Genomic DNA, 19,310 nt, shown 5'->3' on the forward strand with positions numbered 1-19,310 from the left:
AGGACACACCTCACTATTCAAGATAAGGGTAACTGAAATCTGCCTCATTTAGCAGTAAATGGAGCCTTTGGGCTCCTGGCAAATTTTCAGTCTGGCTTTTAATTGGGCAAAGTGTGAACACCAGGTTCTGAATCCCTGGCTTAATGAAAGCATCTCTGTCCAACCTGGACAGGACCACTGGTGACAGAAAGGGAAGAGAGGGAAGGAAAGCCATCTGTTGCACTAAGTTTAAATTGCGCAATAGTGTAGTTCTTTCATTTAATCCTTTGCCAGTGGGAGGTACGTTCTGCCTTTACACCCCCTTCTACTAACATAGCTAGCATGCACTGGTGGTTCCGCTACGTTAGCGGTCAGCACCAAGAAGTTCCTGCTGCCAGGCACCAAAGAAATAAATGATAATTTTTCACACACACTGTCTGACCTGTTTCTAAATAATCTGTTGAGATCCAGGAATACAAATTGCAGGATACAGAATCACGTGTTTCATCTCGACATTCAGTGGTTCGGTTAAACTTTATTACATGTCCTTTAGCATTCATAAGCTTAAACAAAGAAGCCAGCAGCTTAAATTAAGGCAACCGGGAAGTCAATTTCAGAGATCATAAATATGAAAGTCTTCTAACTTCCTCTGTATACACCCTGGAGATTCTAACCCACAAGTTCACTGACAACAGCTGCAAATGTTCTTTGGATGAGGAGGCTTTGCCACTGAAAGCCAAATGTTCTTTAATTAAAGGTGTTTTATACTTTACACATCTCACCACATAAATTCCCTGGATGGCTCTGAAAGCCAAGTGTGCTTAGAAATGCCTGAAAATGTTTTACAGTATTGCCAACCAAAAAGTGTTCAAAATCCTGAGACAGGCCTCCCAAAATTGCAATTAGTTTAGAAATCACAAGAGATTTTTTTAAAAGTTTAACATTTCGGGGGCTCTGTTTCTTGTCGCCTTGTTTCTGCACCTTTTGGTTACACTCTGGTCACATTTTAAGCTTTGCTCCACAACTATGAGGGCCAGAAATTAATAGTAAAAGCTGAGATTCTCACCTAATCACATGCTTCAAGATCTGGGTCTTTAAGGAAAAAACAATAAATATTGCAAGACTTGAAATAAAATTAAACTGGTTTGGTTTGCTTTCTATCCTTCCCCAGTCATTACCAGAGGTTCATGTTCTGCAACACAAGTGAAAACAAATCTGTAAAGGACACAATCCAAATATATAGACTGTAAGCTCCTTGGGGCAGGGACATGTCTTCCTGTGTGTGGTGTACACCAAGCACGCTGTTGACACTTAAATATTTGTCAATCTCTACAAAACAGTCTCATTGTTTATGATGTACAGCTGGAAGCTTGACACTGGAATTCAAAATTGTCTATGTAAGATAGGTTTCAGAGTAGCAGCCGTGTTAGTCTGTATCCACAAAAAGAACAGGAGGACTTGTGGCACCTTAGAGACTAACAAATTTATTAGAGCATAAGCTTTTGTGGGCTACAGCCCACTTCATCGGATGCATGGAATGGAACATATAGTAAGAAGATATACATACAGAGAAGGTGGAAGTTGCCATACAAACTGTGAGAGGCTAATTAATTAAGAGGAGCTATTATCAGCAGGAGAAAAAAAAACTTTTGTAGTGATAATCAAGGTGGCCTATTTAGACAGAAAGAAAAGGAGGACTTGTGGCACCTTAGAGACTAAAAAATTTATTTGAGCATAAGCTTTCGTGAGCTACAGCTCACTTCATCAACAGCTCACGAAAGCTTATGCTCAAATAAATTGGTTAGTCTCTAAGGTGCCACAAGTCCTCCTTTTCTTTTTGCGGATACAGACTAACATGGCTGCTACTCTGAAACCTGACAAGAAGGTGTGACGATACCTAACTTAGGGAAATAGATTCAATGTGTGTAATGACCCAGCCACCCCCAGTCTCTATTCAAACCCAAGTTAATGGTATCTAGTTTGCATATTAACTCAAGCTCAGCAGTTTCTTGTTGGAGTCTGTTTTTGAAGCTTTGCTGTTGCAAAATTGCCACCCTTAAATCTTTTATTGAGTGGCCAGAGAGGTTGAAGTGTTCTCCTACCGTTTTTTGAATATTATGATTCCTGATGTCAGATGTGTGTCCATTTATTCTTTTGCATAGGGACTGTCCGATTTGGCTAATGTACATGGCAGAGGGGCATTGCTGGCACATGATGGCATATATCACATTGGTAGATGTGCAGGTGAACAAGCCTTATTTAATTAGCCTCTTACAGTCTGTATGTCAACTTCCACCTTCTCTGTATCTATATGTGCATTTGTGTGTGTGTGTATATACATATACACACACACACACACTATTATATACCTTCTTACTATATGTTCCATTCTATGCATCTGATGAAGTGGGCTGTAGCCCACGAAAGCTTATGCTTTAATAAATTTGTTAGTCTCTAAGGTGCCACAAGTACTCCTGTTCTTTTTATGTAAGATAGCTAAAGCCTCAAAATTTGATTCTGGAGCAAAGGTTTTCAAAACCTAACAAATGTTTGTTTGGAATTTTCAATTAACAGATTTTTGTTTGGACTTAAACCTTCCCCTGAAGTGTTCACAACCCAAATGCTGAAGCACTGAGCTAATGCATGAGAAATGGAAAGTGAAACTGTCTGGTTTACTCTCATTAAACTAAGCTAAATGGAGTGCAAAAAGCTAAGAAACAGCATAAAGGTAAACTAATTTACTTGGGTTGCCATTTCACATGATGAATCACAACTCTCACAATACTTGGTGTCCCCAACTCCTGGAATCAGGTGATGACATCAGAATCTGAGCAGTTTAAAAATACAGTATGCTACTTTCCAGCCCTCCTACTTACATAGAAAAAATGGAAAATGTGAAACCAGAAGGCTCAAAAACCTGAAAAGGGCAAATAAAAATAATTCAACATTTATTTTTAAAAATCTTATAATTTTTCAGGCTGTACTATGATTGGGGGGGGGGGCTGAGTCATAATTTTTGACTACTACAGGCTGGCAACACTGGATTCTAAGAAATGTGTTTACCTGAACAACAAAATACACCTCTATATAACGTGCGACAGGAAAATTTTCAAACAAGTACATCAAAGAAAAAAAGGGAGCTTGAGTTTGGAGTCTGTCACACACTGGAGGGGTTGCTTCACTTGATTTATTTATTTGATATTGTATGCTGGCATTTTAGTTTTCTGTGCAAAGAGTTTTAACGCTGTGCACCACTGACAATGTGGAAATAAATCCGATTGGTCAAAACAACATTTAAATAGATCCTGAGTGAGTGCATAGTATTGTTGGCCTGAAGGTGCTAAGGGTTCACTAGTGGCAGACCGTAACCATCACCGCGCTAAGTTGCCAAAATTCCCGGAGAAGGCTAGAACATGACCTGCATGCAAAACCAGCTGTGAAACAGAAATAAAGAGCTCAAGGCTTGCTGAGAAACACACCAAAATCTAATGCATATGCTTTAGTTCTCCACACTGCCGCAAACTCCAGTGCTACAGCAGTATGCCTGCATCAACCCAGGGTAACTGAAAGGGAAAGCCCCAAAGAGTTTTCATCCCAGCATTAACCCATTTGTTAAAAAAATAAGGATAACCAGTTTTACCACTATTTGTGCCTTCATCATCATATAGCACCTTGTGTATTCCTGTTGCACCTTCTATCCAAGGATCCTAAGGTATTTTATCAATAGTACTTAGGCTTCCACATCCTGTGAGGTAGACATGTTTTAGGCATGTTTTATCCCCTTTTACAGATGGAGGAAAGGGAGACAGAAAGCCAGCACAGAGCTGATCTATGGCAGATGCAGGCACAGAATGTAGCTCTCCTGGATTCCAGTGCTATCATTATTAGCCATAGGACTCTCTTTACAAAGATCTGGTTTTATCAATGGGATTTGAATACACTACTTTCTGAAACCTATGTGTGCAAACAGAGCTGACCTTAAGCATAAACAGAGCAAGTGTCATCTTGCAACCCTAGGGCTGATGCAAGCTGTGCAACTGGTAGCAAGTAGGGTTACCAGGTGTTTGGTTTTCAACCGGAATACCCAGTCGAAAAGGGACCCTGGTGACTTCGGTCAGCACTGCTGGCCTGTTCACCAATCCACTAGGTGGATCAGCAGAGACTGCGGTGATTGTTCTTCTTCCTTTCCCCATGCTGGCCAATGATGAGGCTAACTGAGCGAATGGCAGATTTGAGGCATGAAAGCGGCCAAACTGGGGGCTGCCGTGAACCTCTGAGGCGAGCAAATCCGCCCATAAGCGCTTCCTCCCAACCCATAAGCACAGGACCCACCAAGGCAGGGGAGGAACTTTGTCACAGCTGCTAGCAAGAACTAAAAAGGTACCTAGGGCAGGTCTACACTACAGCAAGGATCGACGCTCTGAGATCGATCCACCAGCAGTCGATTTAGTGGGTCTAGTAAAGACCCGCCCAATCGACTGCAGATTGCTCTCCAGTCGACCCCTGTACTCTACCCCGCATGACGGGAAGAGTAAGGTAAGTCGACGGGAGATTTCCTCCCGTTGACCCCCCGTGGTAATTTGACCTAAGGTACGTCGACATAGCCCTAGTTCATGTTAATTAACTCCTCTTCAAACAACACTGCATTAATGTGACCAAGGTACCTTTTAGTTTATGCCTGCTGCAATCACACGGAACAGTCCTGGTGCAGCACGCCAACATCAGCTGCAATTCATGCCTTCATAGTCCAAACCAGGGGGTCATGTAGACAAGCCCTAAATCACTGTATTATACCCAGTTTAATTTGGTGCGGTGGGGAGTCACAATCATTGGTTATAATACAAAAATCTCTCCCCAACCCTTTTACATAGTGGAAGATCTCAGTGTTGCCAATACCCAGTTTTATAGTGAGTAAGGCAATTTTGGCCCCTGCTGCTAGAGACTTTGTTAGAAGATCCAACTGAGATTAGGGCCTCATTGTGCTAGGCACTGTACAAACATATTAAGACAGTTTCAACCATCTGAGATCTTACAGTGTAAGGGAAAGTATAGTGGTGAGTTTGTGACATGGGAGGTAGAACTAAGGGCAAGTCTACAGGAAGATGTCTTTTTTGCACCCCTGAGCGATGTAAGTTACATCGACTTAAGCAGTAGTGTAGACCAGCCCTATGACCCACCAAATTGATCTCATATGGAGGCTAAACATCCATATCCATTAGATGCTAACAATTTAGGGCATGTCTTCACTGGCAAAAACAGAATACCATTTATTTAAATCTTTTTGGTGGTTTTCTACATTTTCAAATACAATTGATTTCAACTACAACACAGAATACAAAGTGCACGGTGCTCGCTTTATATTTATTTTTGATTACAAGTGTTTGAACTGTAAAAATACAAAAGAAATAGTATTTTTCAATTCATCTAATACAAGTACTGTAATGCAATCTCTATCATAAAAGTTGAACTTCAAATTATGTACAAAAATACTGTATTCAAAAATAAAACAATGTAAAATTTTAGAGCTTGCTAGTCCACTCAGTCCTACTTCTTGTTCAGCCAATCGCTCAGACAAACAAGTTTGTTTACATTTGCAGGAGATAATACTGCCCACTTCTTGTTTACAATGCCACCTGAAAGTGAGAACAGGCATTCTCCTGGCATTGTTGTAGCCGGTGTTGCAAGATATTTACTTGTCAGATGCGCATGCTTCAACCACCATTCCAGGGGACACACGTCCATGTTGGTGACTGGTTCTGCTCAAAAACCATCCAAAGCAGTGTGGACTGATGCACATTCATTTTCATTATCTGAGTCAGATGCCACCAGAAGCAGGTTGATTTTCTTTTTTGGTGGTTTGGGTTCTGTAGTTTCCACATCAGAGCGTTGCTCTTTTAAGACTTCTGAAAGTATGCTCCCTACCTCGTCCCTCTCAGTTTTTGGAAGGCACTTCAGATTCTTAAATCTTGGGTCGAGTGCTGCAGTTATTTCTACAAATCTCACATTGTTACCTTCTTTGCATTTTGTCAAATCTGCAGCAAAAGTGTTCTTAAAATGAACAAAAACGTGTATTGGGTCATCATCCGAGACTGCCACAACATGAAATATATGGCAGAATGCGGGTAAAACAGAGGAGACGTCCAATTCTCCCCTAAGGGGTTTAGTCACAATTTAATTAATGCATTTTTTTTTAACGAGCGTCATCAGCATGGAACGATGTCCTCTGGAATGGTGGCTGAAGCATGAAGGGCCATACGAATGTTTAGCATATCTGGCACATAAATACCTTGCAATGCTGGCTACAAAAGTGCCATGCAAATGCCTGTTCTCACTTTTTGGTGACATTGTAAATAAGAAGAGGGCAGCATTATCTCTTGAAAATGTAAACAAACATGTTTGTCTTAGCGATTGGCTGAAGAAGAAGTAGGACTGAGTGGACTTATAGCCTCTGATGTTTTACGTTGTTTTGTTTTTGCGTGCAGTTATGTAACAAAAAAAATCTACATTTCTAAGTTGCACTTTCAGGTCAAAGATACAGTATTTGTATGAGGTGAACTGAAAAACACTATTTCTTCTATCATTTTTACAGGGCAAACATTTGTAATGAAAAAGAATATACACTTTGATTTCAATTACAACACAAAACAATATATATGAAAATGTAGAAAAACAACCAAAATATTTCAGAAATTTCAATTGGTATTCTCTTGTTTAACAGTCCGATTAAAACGGTGATTAAAATTTTTTTATTGAGATTAATTTGAGTTAATCGCATGAGCTAACTGCAATTAATCGACAGCCCTAATTTTTATTTAAATTAAGTTTATTTATTAAACAAAAAAGGAATTTATTTAAAATTAAACATGTAATGATGACAATCAATGTTAAGGCTTAAATTTGGTACAATCTATTGAGGTAATTTACATTAAATAAAGAAATATTCAAACAGTATGTGTTCCTTGCCAAAGTTTTAAAGAAAGGGAAATCACTGAACTGGTGGAAGTTACTGGCTAAGTACCGTTCCTCAGACGTTTTGTCAACTGCTGGAAATGGCCCACCTTGATTATCACTACAAAAGGTCCCCCTCCCCCGCTCTCCTACTGGTAATAGCTCACCTTAAGTGATCACTCTCATTACAGTGTGTACGGTGAAACCCATTATTTCATGTTCTCTATGTATAAAAATCTCCCCACTGTATTTTCCACAGAATGCATCCGATGAAGTGAGCTGTAGCTCATGAAAGCTTACACTCAAATAAATGTTAGTCTCTAAGGTGCCACAAGTCCTCCTTTTCTTTTTGCAAATACAGACTAACACGGCTGCTACTCTGAAACCTGTCAGTGTGCTGAAGTGTTAACCAGCTTTTGACAGCAGTAGCCTCTGCTGCAAGTGCAGAGAGAATACTTTCTTCAGTTTATTCAACTAGTTCAGTTCAATGACTAGTTCATTCAGAGCTGAGAAACTGCCTGGATGCTGAAAAAGCAAGAAAGCTCATTTTCCTCTCCAATCTAAGACTAAAAACAAGGTGAGACGGGATGAGATCTACTTTTTCTAAAATCTCGAAGAACCACCTTGATTATCACTACAAAAGGTTCCCCCCCCCACTCTCCTGCTGGTAATAGCTCACCTTAAGTGATCACTGTCCTTACACTTAAACTTGGAGAGTGGTCAGTTTAGATGAGCTATTACCAGCAGGAGAGTGAGTTTGTGTGTGTATGGGGGTGGGGGGGAAGTGAGAAAACCTGGATCTATGCAGGAAATAGCCCGACTTGATTATGTAAAGAGTTGTCACTTTGGATGGGCTAGCACCAGCAGGAGAGTGAATTTGTGTGGGGGGGTGGAGGGTGAGAAAACCTGGATTTGTGCTGGAAATGGCCCACCTGTTGATCACTTTAGATAAGTTATTACCAGCAGGACAGTGGGGTGGGAGGAGGTATTGTTTCATATTCTCTGTGTGTATATAAAGTCTGCTGCAGTTTCCACGGTACACATCTGATGAAGTGAGCTGTGGCTCACGAAAGCTCATGCTCAAATACATTGGTTAGTCTCTAAGGTGCCACAAGTACTCCTTTTCTTTTTGCGAATACAGACTAACACGGCTGTTCCTCTGAAACCTGTCCTTACAGTGTGTATGGTAACACCCATTGCTTCATGTTCTCTATGTATATAAATCTCCCCACTGTATTTTCCACTGGATGCATCTGATGAAGTGAGCTGTAGCTCACGAAAGCTTATGCTCAAATAAATTTCAGAGTAACAGCCGTGTTGTAAGGAGAGTGATCACTTTACATAAGTGGGGTGAGGGGAGAGAAAACCTTTTGTAGGGATAAACACCCATTTTTTCATGATTTGTGTGTATAAAAACAAACATCTTCTGTATTTTCCTCAGTATGCATCCGACGAAGTGAGCTGTAGCTCATGAAAGCTTATGCTCCAATAAATTGGTTAGTCTCTCAGGTGCCACAAGTCCTCCTTTTCTTTTTACGAATACAGACTAACACGGTTGCTACTCTGAAACTTGAAGAACATGGTGACCAGAAAAATAATTTCACTAACTACAGATAATACTTCCTTTGTTTAGTAAATCGTTTTTAAACGTAACATGTTCTGATAAACTTTTGTTATACATCCTGCACATTTAATGTAATTTTATTCAAGAAAGATTTAAATTGCTTTTGTGCATTTTAACTGAATTCCAATTTCCATCCAAATGCAGCTTGGCAAAATCATGAGCAAAATAATCTTCTAGCAGAGTGGTTTTCAATCTTTTTTTCATTTGCAGACCTCTACAAAATTTTGAATGAAGGGCGGACCCCTTTGGATATCTTAGGCATAGTATGAAGACCCCCCCCAGGATCTGTGAATCACAGGTTGAAAACCACCGTTCTAGTAAATGAGAAATGTATCATTCATCATTTTCTACCATATTAAAAATATATAAACATTTAGAATCTGAATAAGTGTACGTTAAGCTATGTAACCACTTAAATAAATCTACATATGATATATCTTTCCGGTGAGCAAACAGACATACCAAATTCAGTGTAAAGCTCCATGTAGTGGTAACCATTAAAACATGGTGATTTGCAATCAATGAGAATCAAACTCTCTTCAGGAAAATAAAGTATACATGCAAAACAAGATTATAATTGATTTAAATCAAGACACAATGGTGAATAAGTATTTGTCTTGCAGTAGCACCTACGAGCTCCGGTCATGGACCAGGGCCCCATTTTGCTAGGAACCGCACATTAAAAAAAAACCTTCACATATACAAGTAAAAAGAACAGGAGTACTTATGGCACTTTAGAGACTAACAAATTTATTTGAGCATAAGCATCTGATGAAGTGGGCTGTAGCCCACGAAAGCTTATGCTCAAATAAATTTGTTAGTCTCTAAGGTGCCACAAGTACTTCTGTTCTTTTTGTGGATACAGACTAACACGGCTGCTACTCTGAAACACATGCAAGTAAGTAATGGGAAAAAGCTCCTCGAAATGGAAACAGCCATATGCAGAATTTGCTACCAGAATGTACTGTATCTGATACACAGACCAGCAGCAAAGACAATCTACTAAAGCTTTCATCTTAAGCCCAGGCTAAAAAACCCAAATTCCATTTCACTGTATAACATCAAATCAGGGCTCTGTGCTTTTAACATTGTTCAGCAGTACCATATGCTGCATACTAGCATATATTCTATTACAGGGAAGAAAAAACAACATGAATCATCAGTGACTATGTTCTAATCAATCTAGCTTAAAAAGCACTAGAAACGATTGGGGCAGCCCCCAAATAAGCCTCCTGAATTATATTTGCCAGATTCTCAGTGATCGGATTACTTATCACTTTTATTTAGAAGAAAATGATTTAATCTAAAAAGTCAGCATAGTATATCCATCTCTCCAAGAGAATCAGAATCACTACACACAAAATATCAGGTGTATGTTCTTCTATTTCAAGTACTCTTTATGTAATTAAAAAAGACATTCTATGAGCAGACTGATAATGTCTGGCACTTATATAACACCTTTCAGCCACAAGTACTTTACACACTTGAACATGTACACACTATATATGAGGCTCACTCCAACATTTGCTGAAATGCAGCCGCTCTGGGGTGGAACATGGCAGCTGCCCACCTCTATAAAATACTTGGAGAAGTGGTAGCAAAAAAACCATATGCATCTGAAGCCGATGGGGAATTTAGGTAGGAGGAATGTAATTCCCTTTGCTAAAATTTGGCCATGACTCTGGAGTTAACACCTCTACTCTTATGAAAAGTGTTACGAGATTTTTAAAGAACACAAGCAGTTTTACATCTCTCTTCCCAAAAATGCACATCCAACAGCACAGTGGCCCTCTTGCGCTGTATCAATTTTGGTCAGACCGATTCAGAATTAAGAATGCCACCCAATGAAATCAACATCCTTACCTTCTTCAAGGCATTACTTGTTCTACAATCCAACTCTACTGGGAGACGTGAAGCAAGATGCAATTACAGCACAAGGACTGCACGTCAAAGTTAACTTCGGTATCCCAAGTACTAAAGCCATTCAGCCTCCAAAGTTAATTTTACTGGATGACCTACACTTTCTTTAACGTTGCTTTATTAAGCCTGGATGACCCATTTGTGGCCAACTCTACTACTGCTGCGCAGAAAAGACAGACCTGAAGTCAATATAGTGAACAAAATATGACAATTCCTTTGGCTACAAATGGATTTTGGGGTAAGGAGTAAGGTATGCAACTGCATGTTCGCACACAGTTATTGGTTCCACTAAAGTTGAATGAAACCAGGATCTATTTTAACCATAGAAACAGAAAGGGTGGGGAAAAAAGTAAACATCAAGCTATTACCTGTTCAATAGCATAAAGTGCTTATGTTATTAACAAGTCAGACAAACTGGTTGTGTAAGCTCTGTATTAAACCTGCTATTTTCCTACCTCTACAAGTCAAATAACTAACCACTTCCTGACATGGAGGGAGAATCGAAAAGGATAGCCCAGCTACAAGACTAATCACACTAATATTTTAATTCATCTCTCTCTGATAAAGCAGGAAGAACTCTCAAGCTCAGAAATGCTCTACCCCATCTTAAAAAACAAACACCCCACCCCAACACAGGATCAAAGGTCAAAGCAATAATCATGGCATCCTCATCCTGAAAGCAAAAGCTGTTCTTCTCCTGCCACACACACAATGAGGAAGTAAAAATGAGGCATATGGCAGATGTTTACAGTTCCCGCTTTAATAGAAATATTCTTTGCCTAAAATTAACGGTGTGAAACGGGGTTTAAAAAGAGACACAGGGCTTGTCTACACTACCACTTACTTCGGTATAACTTACGTCACTCTGGGTTGTGAATAATCGACACCTCTGAGTGACATAAATTACACCAATCTATACACCGGTGTAGACAGTGTGGAGCTTCTCCCGCCAACACAGTTATCACCTCCCGCGGAGGTGGAATAATTAAATCAACGGGAGAGCTCTCTCCAGTCAGTTTACAGCATCTTCAGCAGCCGCGCTACAGCGACACAGCTGCATCAGTGAAGTTGCGCTCCTGTAGAGCTACTAGCGTAAACTAGCTTTCAGTAAGAGCTGTGCCAGGATCTTAGCTAACGATAACAGAGGCCTGGTCTGCATTAGGATTTTACATTGGCATAGCTGTCTCTCCAAGGGGTGTGACACCCCCCCCCCCCCCCCCGAGAGATATAGCTATTCTGACCTAGCCTGGTGGTAGACGGCACTAGGTCAACAGAAGAATTCTTCTGTCGGCCTAGCTACCACCTCTCAGGAAGGTGGATTACCTGTGCCAACAGGAAAACCCCTTCCACCAACATAGGTAACATCTACACTAAATCCCTACAACGGTGCAGCTGTGTTGCTGAAGCATTTTAAGTGTAGACAAGCTCAGAGGCAAACACTGATCGACTGAATTGAGAATTTGTCAGGACCTTGAGGGCCACACCCAATTAGTGGGCATTAGAGCCAACTGCAGCTATCCTCATTTTTAATAAGGATCTGCGGCTCACAGAGAGTAGTTCCCAGCATGCAATAGGTTTCAGAGTAACAGCCGTGTTAGTCTCTATTCGCAAAAAGAAAAGGAGTACTTGTGGCACCTTAGAGACTACCCAATTTAAATAAATTAAATTGGTTAGTCTCTAAGGTGCCACAAGTACTCCTTTTCTTTCAGCATGCAATACTCCATCTTGATTTAAGTGCGGAGGACTACACTGTAGAACTTCACGAGCTGTGCTTTGGCTGCTCCCGAAGTGCATCTTTTGGCAGATTATTAAAATGTAAGGCAAAAAGTGCATTCCCTGAAGAATATAATGGGACGGGGGTGGGTTTATTTTTACACCCAGGTGACTACAGGTCTGTAGATTTATCAATACTGTATTTTGACACATGTTTTACCTAATAAATTAAAACAATTCTTCTGGAATAATTTGTCTGTGATAAAAAGACTTTTGGGGATTGCACACTGTAATACCTTGCAAAAAAACTAATTAGCAAACAGACATACGGGACAATTTAACAATTGTTATCACCTAGCACTGAGCCAAAAGCAACCAATTCATTCTGTTTTAATTGATGGCCTTTAAATAAAGAAGTCATTTGAAAATGTTACAGTGCACAATATAATCTTTTCTTGCTGGTAGTTTTTTTATAAGGTTTTTTTTTTTAAAAAAAAAAATATGCCCATTAGAAAGGCCAAGGAAGCATCTGAAATTTGGTTACATAAAATCCCTACTTCCTGAGTACCTTATATATTTAACTTTCACTTTTACTCAACTACTACAAATCTTATTGGCAAGTTTTGGACCTTTTGAATTATATAAGTGTATAATGCATACCGTAGTTCTCCCTTTGTAGGCTATCACTGGATCAAATTTGCCCCAAATTTAGTTTCTATGAAAGTAAACTTACAAAACATTTAAAACTAATAATGTATTTCTGTTAAATTAAAATCAAATAGAAATAGATTTTTAAAACAAATCATCCCACCTGTAGCATCCGCATCCCGAACACTTTTTGGAAGCAGGGAAACCCAGAAGTGAAATAAATCAGAAATTGACAAACTGACTAGTCTATTTTCATGGTACACATAACCAGAAATGTAAAAAGTAAGCCAACAGCCTATTGTCAGCTAGTGTGCTAACTCAGGTTTCAGAGTAGCAGCCGTATTTGTCTGTATTCGCAAAAAAGAAAAGGAGGACTTGTGGTACCTTAGAGACTAACAAATTTATTTGAGCATAAGCTTTCGTGAGCTACAGCTCACTCAAGGTGCCACAAGTACTCCTTTTCTTTGTGCTAACTCACTAGCTAATGCATCCAAGAGCACTAAACAGCCACATGATTTTGATCCCTTCCTCCAGGGCCTGAGTTTTATTTCTCCAAATAAGAGAGTTTTTCATAAATTTCACATATGAAACATGCCCTTTCCTCTGACCCAGGATCTCCTGCAATAACTTCTATAGTTCCCACAGGTCTCACACACCAGGCCATCTGCCTGGGAGCCACATGTAAACAAGTGTCTTTCCCCTGACCTAGGGACTCCCGCAGGAGCCTACTTGCTCTCTGACAGGTTTCAGAGGAATAGCCGTGTTAGTCTGTATTCGCAAAAAGAAAAGGAGTACTTGTGGCACCTTAGAGACTAACCAATTTATTTGAGCATGAGCTTTCGTGAGCTACAGATGAAGTGAGCTGTAGCTCACGAAAGCTCATGCTCAAATAAATTGGTTAGTCTCTAAGGTGCCACAAGTACTCCTTTTCTACTTGCTCTCTGTAGATCTCACAACCAACTGTGCTGCTTGCTGGACTTATCTCACCACCTGGAAGGCAGCTAATTAGCTACAAGAGGGGGTATCAAGCAAAGCTCCCTTATAGGACCTTCCAGCCACTGCCACATAATAATGTAATTTACTTTTCATTAACCATCTTTCTTTTTTTAAGAACAGAGAATGCTTATTTATAACTCAGGTAAAGAAAAATAGCTCTTTTTTAAAAGATATTTAACTTGGCCGTGTCCCTTTAACTCACAATACCACGGAGATGTAATGAACAGGAATTGCCATATTCTGTCTAAGTGAACAGCCACATGAGACTATTTTGTGCACTAAGATCCTGATGCTGAGAAGGAGGTGAGTTTCTCATCCGATGAAGTGAGCTGTAGCTCACGAAAGCTTATGCTCAAATAAATTTGTTAGTCTCCTTTTCTTTTTGCGAATACAGACTAACACAACTGCTACTCTGAAACCTCTCTTAGGACTGAGCCCCACAGGAAATTACATATTTGATTTGTAGAACAATTCACAAATATGAAGACAACAGTAACGCAAATATGAACAGTTTATTGAAGCTCCTAGCATTGTTCCATGTGTATGCTACACCAAGCAGTGTGAAGGACTAGAAACCTAGTAAATGATTTTAGTCTAAAAAGAAAAAACTAAACAAATATTCCTGTCTACCCATCTCAAATGATTTCTGTATTAAGTTACTGAGTTTTCAGAGTAGTGTATCAACTGGCTACCACAGATAAAAAAAAGTTTGAGAGAGAAACAAGAGGAGAGGAAGAGGGCGGTTTAGATGTAAAACTGGGTTCTATTAACAACTCCACCACTGACTTCTCGGGCTGGGCACTTAATCTCTCTATACCTCAGTTTCCTTATCTGTAACATTGAGCTCATACTTATTGTACCCGTCAGGGTTGTTTAGAAGCTTAATTGCAACTGATAAAGCTTCAAGTAGAAGCAGCTATGTGTATGCAAAGACTACTATAAAGAGAAGGGTAACACCAAGTGGTATGCCTGACAGCAAGCAAAATGTAGTTGTCCGCTGAATTAATATGCAAACCAGATACCATTAACTTGGGTTTGAATAGAGACGGGAGTGGCTGGGTCATTACACATATTGAACCTATTTCCCTAAATTAAGTATCCTCACACCTTCTTGTCAACTGTCTAAATGGGCCATCTTGATTATCACTACAAAAGTTTTTTTTCTCCTGCTGATAATAGCTCATCTTAACTAATTTGCCTCTCACAGTTTGTATGGCAACTTCCAACTTATCTGTGTGTATATATATAATCTTCTTACTATATGTTCCATTCCATGCATCCAATTAAGTGGGCTGTAGCCCACAAAAGCTTATGCTCTAATAAATTGGTTAGTCTCTAAGGTGCCACAAGTACACCTGTTCTTTTTGTGGATACAAACTAACATGGCTGCTACTCTGAAAACTTTTTAAAAAGTGCAACCTTTCCTAAATAGGACCAGGTTCTGCAGTTATGCCACACGAAAATCTCCCAATGATTTCAAAGGCAATTTTACATAGAACAACTGCAACACAGAACCCTAAATTCAATTATTCCTCCATATTCCACCCAATACCAAAGAGCTAGTACCCGCCTGCAGAACATATGGTTCCCTCCTCCCTGTTGCTTCTCCTCATCCTCACACCCATGCAACCACCACTAGTTATGCTAGTTTAGTCTGCAGCAGTTACATTAAAAGCTTTCTGAACTTTGCTTCCTTCTCTCCCATAGGGAAGATTTAAGATTTCATTTAATGAAGTGTACTTAATTTCTATTCCATTCAAAGACAACTAGTATGACAATGAAGCTCCCCGCCTTCTCTTGAATTTCGTTAGGTCAATGTTTGTAATATAATTTAGCAACAACACATGGAAATATTTAATATAAAGTAAAACCTTCACAATCTGAACTTCCTTTATCCAAAACCTGGTCATGACCTCAATTTTCAGGTAAGCGTAACTTAGTTAATTGTTTCCCCCACAGCTGCTCCAGTTCTTCACCCACACTTTCCACCTCAGGCATCTTCTCTTCCACTTGAAGTAACCCCATCTGTGGAGTTCCTGAGCAAGACATATGAGCTGAGGACAGTTCACCATATAAAGACCGACATGCTGAAGTCCTGCAAAAGCTCCACAACTTTCTCAAGGCTAGCTGATATCTCTGGGCAGTGACCAGGGTTCTTTTAATAAGAAAGTTGGTACTTAAGTATATGTCTGTAGGTGCGTAAGCATGGTATCTGGCCAGGAAGTTTGGAAGGCTACACACAGATTAAGAAACCATGGGTGCACAACTCAAAATCTGTTAAGTCAACTATTCCAATTACCTAATACTTTCAGGTGTCCCTGAAGACTAGGTAAGCAAGGTTCTGCAGTGTTTTCTGTCACTGAAATTAGTGTGGTGGTGGTGGGGTTGTCTAGAAATATGGACTTTTGACCAAATTTTGTAACAAACCCTAAATGCTGTTGATTATTTTTTGATCTGTGGATACTGGAAGATGCTTTGTTTTGTTAAGAAAAATACAAACAGAATTCTGTCACTTCAGATGTGGTCAGCACCAGAAAGCTGTTATGTCTGAAAAGCTACAGAGCTGCTGCTACCTATTACCAAAACGTTATATCACTGAGGCAGAGAACCAGCTGAGAAGGATATGCAACAATAATTTTCTGAATTGTACAAGACTATGTACTGCATAGCTTTCCTGTATCTCTGCTTCACTGCCTCTCATCTCCTCAAATCTCAGCTGAAAACACACAGATTATCTCCCTTGGTTTTGATATTCAGTTTCTCTCCTTCTCGGTTACTGTTTAACCCTAACTATATTACTTAACTTCACAGCATACTGGAGAATACACCTTCTGCAAAAGACACTATATCTAAAGTTACATTGGATTTGATGGGAGGAGAGGGGGTTATTCTTTAAGAGCCCTTTCTCCGCATAACACCTTTCTTTTAGTACCAGCAGTGACCTGTACTTCCACCCTTTCAACATACATAATAAAAAGGCTAAGAAAAAGGCTAAGTTAAAAGCCAAGTGAATGCTTCTTTGTGCACTACCATTCTGAAATATATATATTTATTTGGTAGCCCATATATAAGAAAGAGAGAGAGAGAGAGAATTTCTAAAGAATAAGTCTTTTATAGATCTTGAGCTATTTTACAAAGGACGAAGAATTAGTCTTCACAACACCCTTGAGAAACAGGTATTTGTCTCGTTAAACATACGTGGAAACTGAGACACAAACAACTTCCTTAAGGTCACGCAGCAGCCTAGACAGTGTCACAGCCCGGACCCAGATCTCCGGATCCCCAGTCCCCTTCGTTCATCCACAACACAATTCTTCGTCCTTAAGAATGGGACCTCCGTAATCCTCGGCTTTGGATTTTAACACACAGCTAACCCCCCCTACCTGCTGTATTCCTTTCCTCGCCGTCACTACTTCATCATCCAGCCTGCCAGGGACAAGAGGTGGCCCAAAGCGCTGGCCCGAGGGACCACGCTCCGCCACCCCAGGAGCAGCAGGGACGAGCGTCTGACGGTGGTTTCCGGAGTCGTTTCTTCGGACGGCACTCTTCCCCTCCCGCCGCGCCAGGCGGTGACAGCGCCGAGAGAGGGGCCGCGTACCGCCCCGCACCCAAGCGCCACACGTGCCTTCCCGGGCAGCGGCAGCGCAGAGCAAACCCGCCGCGGGGCCCCCGTGACTTCCCACGCGGCGGGGGTTAGCGACGCGCACGTCCCGGCCGGCTCGGCGGGCCCGGGGCTGGGCACTGGAGCTACGCCGGTGCCTGCCGGTGCCTGCCCGGGGCTCTCCAGGCGGCCCGGCCCGCACACGGCGGGGCAGCGCCGGCCCCCGCCCGGCTCGGTGGCGGGGCCCGCCGGCTCCTGCCCCCCGCCCCGAGCACCCCGGCGCGTCCCGGGGCTGCCCTCGCTCAGCCCCGCGGGCGGCGGCGGGGGCTCGGGGCACTGGGTCCCCTCCGGGCCGCCCCCTGCCCGGCTGGGAGCGCGTCCCGTACCGCCCCCTGGGACAGCCGGGGGCGAGAGGCGGCGGCGGCCGCCCCCAGCCGCGCCGCTTCCCCTCCCCGAGCGCGCTCGTGGCCAGGGCGCCTCCCTCTCACCTGGCACCAGGGGCCGTGCGGCCGCCGTAGCTCGGCGCTGTCCGGCGGCTGGGTCCGTCCTGGGGCCCCGCTCCCTCCGCTCCACTTCCTGCCACGGACCCCGCTGCTGCCGCTGACCGAGGTGCGGCTCCTGCGAGGCGCGGCCAATCACTCGGCTGCCTCGGCGCTCAGCTCTTAAGTCTGGTCAGTCACTTAGGCGAGCCGGGAGATCGGCGCTCGACTACGCAGCCTGCCCACTCAGACCAACAAGGGCCGATGGGGGCGGGGAATGGATCGGCGTCTGACGAACCAGCGGCTTCCACAGACCGAGGGGGGTGGGGATTGGCGCTCCACTACGCGACCTCAATCGACCAGATCTGTGGGACTGACCCGGGAGGTTTTTGGAGGAAACGGATCGGAGATCGATTCATAAACCTGTCGCTTCAAGCTATAGGGCCGGCGTACCTGGTTCCGCGCTTGATTAAGCACCCTGATCACTCAGCGCAGCTCGGGCCCTGACTGGTCGAGGAGGGATCGGCGCTCGATTGGAATCACTCTGGGGCAGCGGGAGGCGGTTAACCCTTTGTGGGGAGAGTGTCTCTCCCTTCCCAGGCGGGACTCGAATGGGGGGCGGGGGGTCAGTTCCCCCGGGCGGAGCTCGCATGGGGGGCGGGCCGTTTAAAGGGGGCGCGTCCTAGCCCTCCTCCGCCGGCTGGGCTTACACCGGGGGAAGGCGGGGTCTCCGCTTCACCCACCCTTTCCATGGCTGGCTGCGTCCCAGCCGGGAGGATGAGCCGCGTCTGCCGCCCGGCTGCCCCGCTGCCCCGCCGGGGTTCGCGCCCGCACGCACGGGTCAGGCCTGCCGGGGCCGTCCCGGGCCCCCTGGGTTTCCCCCCACATCGCTTTCAGGAGCGGCGGCGCGTCACTGGCGTTGAAAGCCACCCGGCAACCCACCTGGCCGCCGTGGCTGAACCAGGCTATTGAAAGAAGAGATCTCAGAGTGGGGGTTTCCTCAGGGAGGCGTGTGACTACAAACCAGCCCTTTCCAGCACCCGTCCTAGGCGTTCAGGGGCTGTACTGGCTGCAGTCGGACTCGCAGCCGGGACAGCTGAACTGGTGATAGCCCTGGTGAGAATTTTCCCTAAAATTCCCTTTAAGTGACCAGGCCAATGGGCAAACTGTGACTTTTACGGCAGACTTGCAACTTGTTGACACCATTATTTTAAAAAAAGAAAAGGAGGACTTGTGGCACCTTAGAGACGAACCAATTTATTTGAGCATAAGCTTTCGTGAGCTACAGCTCACTTCATTGGATACTGACTGCATCCGATGAAGTGAGCTGTAGCTCACGAAAGCGCATGCTCAAATAAATTGGTTCGTCTCTAAGGTGCCACAAGTCCTCCTTTTCTTTTTG

The 19,310-nt window shown here is 42.8% G+C and overlaps 1 protein-coding gene across 2 annotated transcripts in view; it reads right to left on the reverse strand.

Moving 5' to 3' along the window:
* Nucleotides 1-18,099, reverse strand: part of TAOK3 (TAO kinase 3) — a 138,428-nt gene extending 120,329 nt beyond the window's left edge. The window contains exon 1 of one of the 2 annotated variants that reach the window (XM_048820876.2): nt 17,918-18,099. The gene's annotated coding sequence lies outside the window, so the exon portion shown is untranslated. Of the gene's footprint in view, nt 1-17,211; nt 17,363-17,917 lie in introns of those variants that run through there. The other variant, XM_048820877.2, reaches the window with a different exon arrangement.
* Nucleotides 18,100-19,310: the final 1,211 nt, after the last annotated feature.

This window comes from Caretta caretta, chromosome 15 (assembly GCF_965140235.1).
Source record: "Caretta caretta isolate rCarCar2 chromosome 15, rCarCar1.hap1, whole genome shotgun sequence".
Lineage (NCBI taxonomy): Eukaryota > Metazoa > Chordata > Testudines > Cheloniidae > Caretta > Caretta caretta.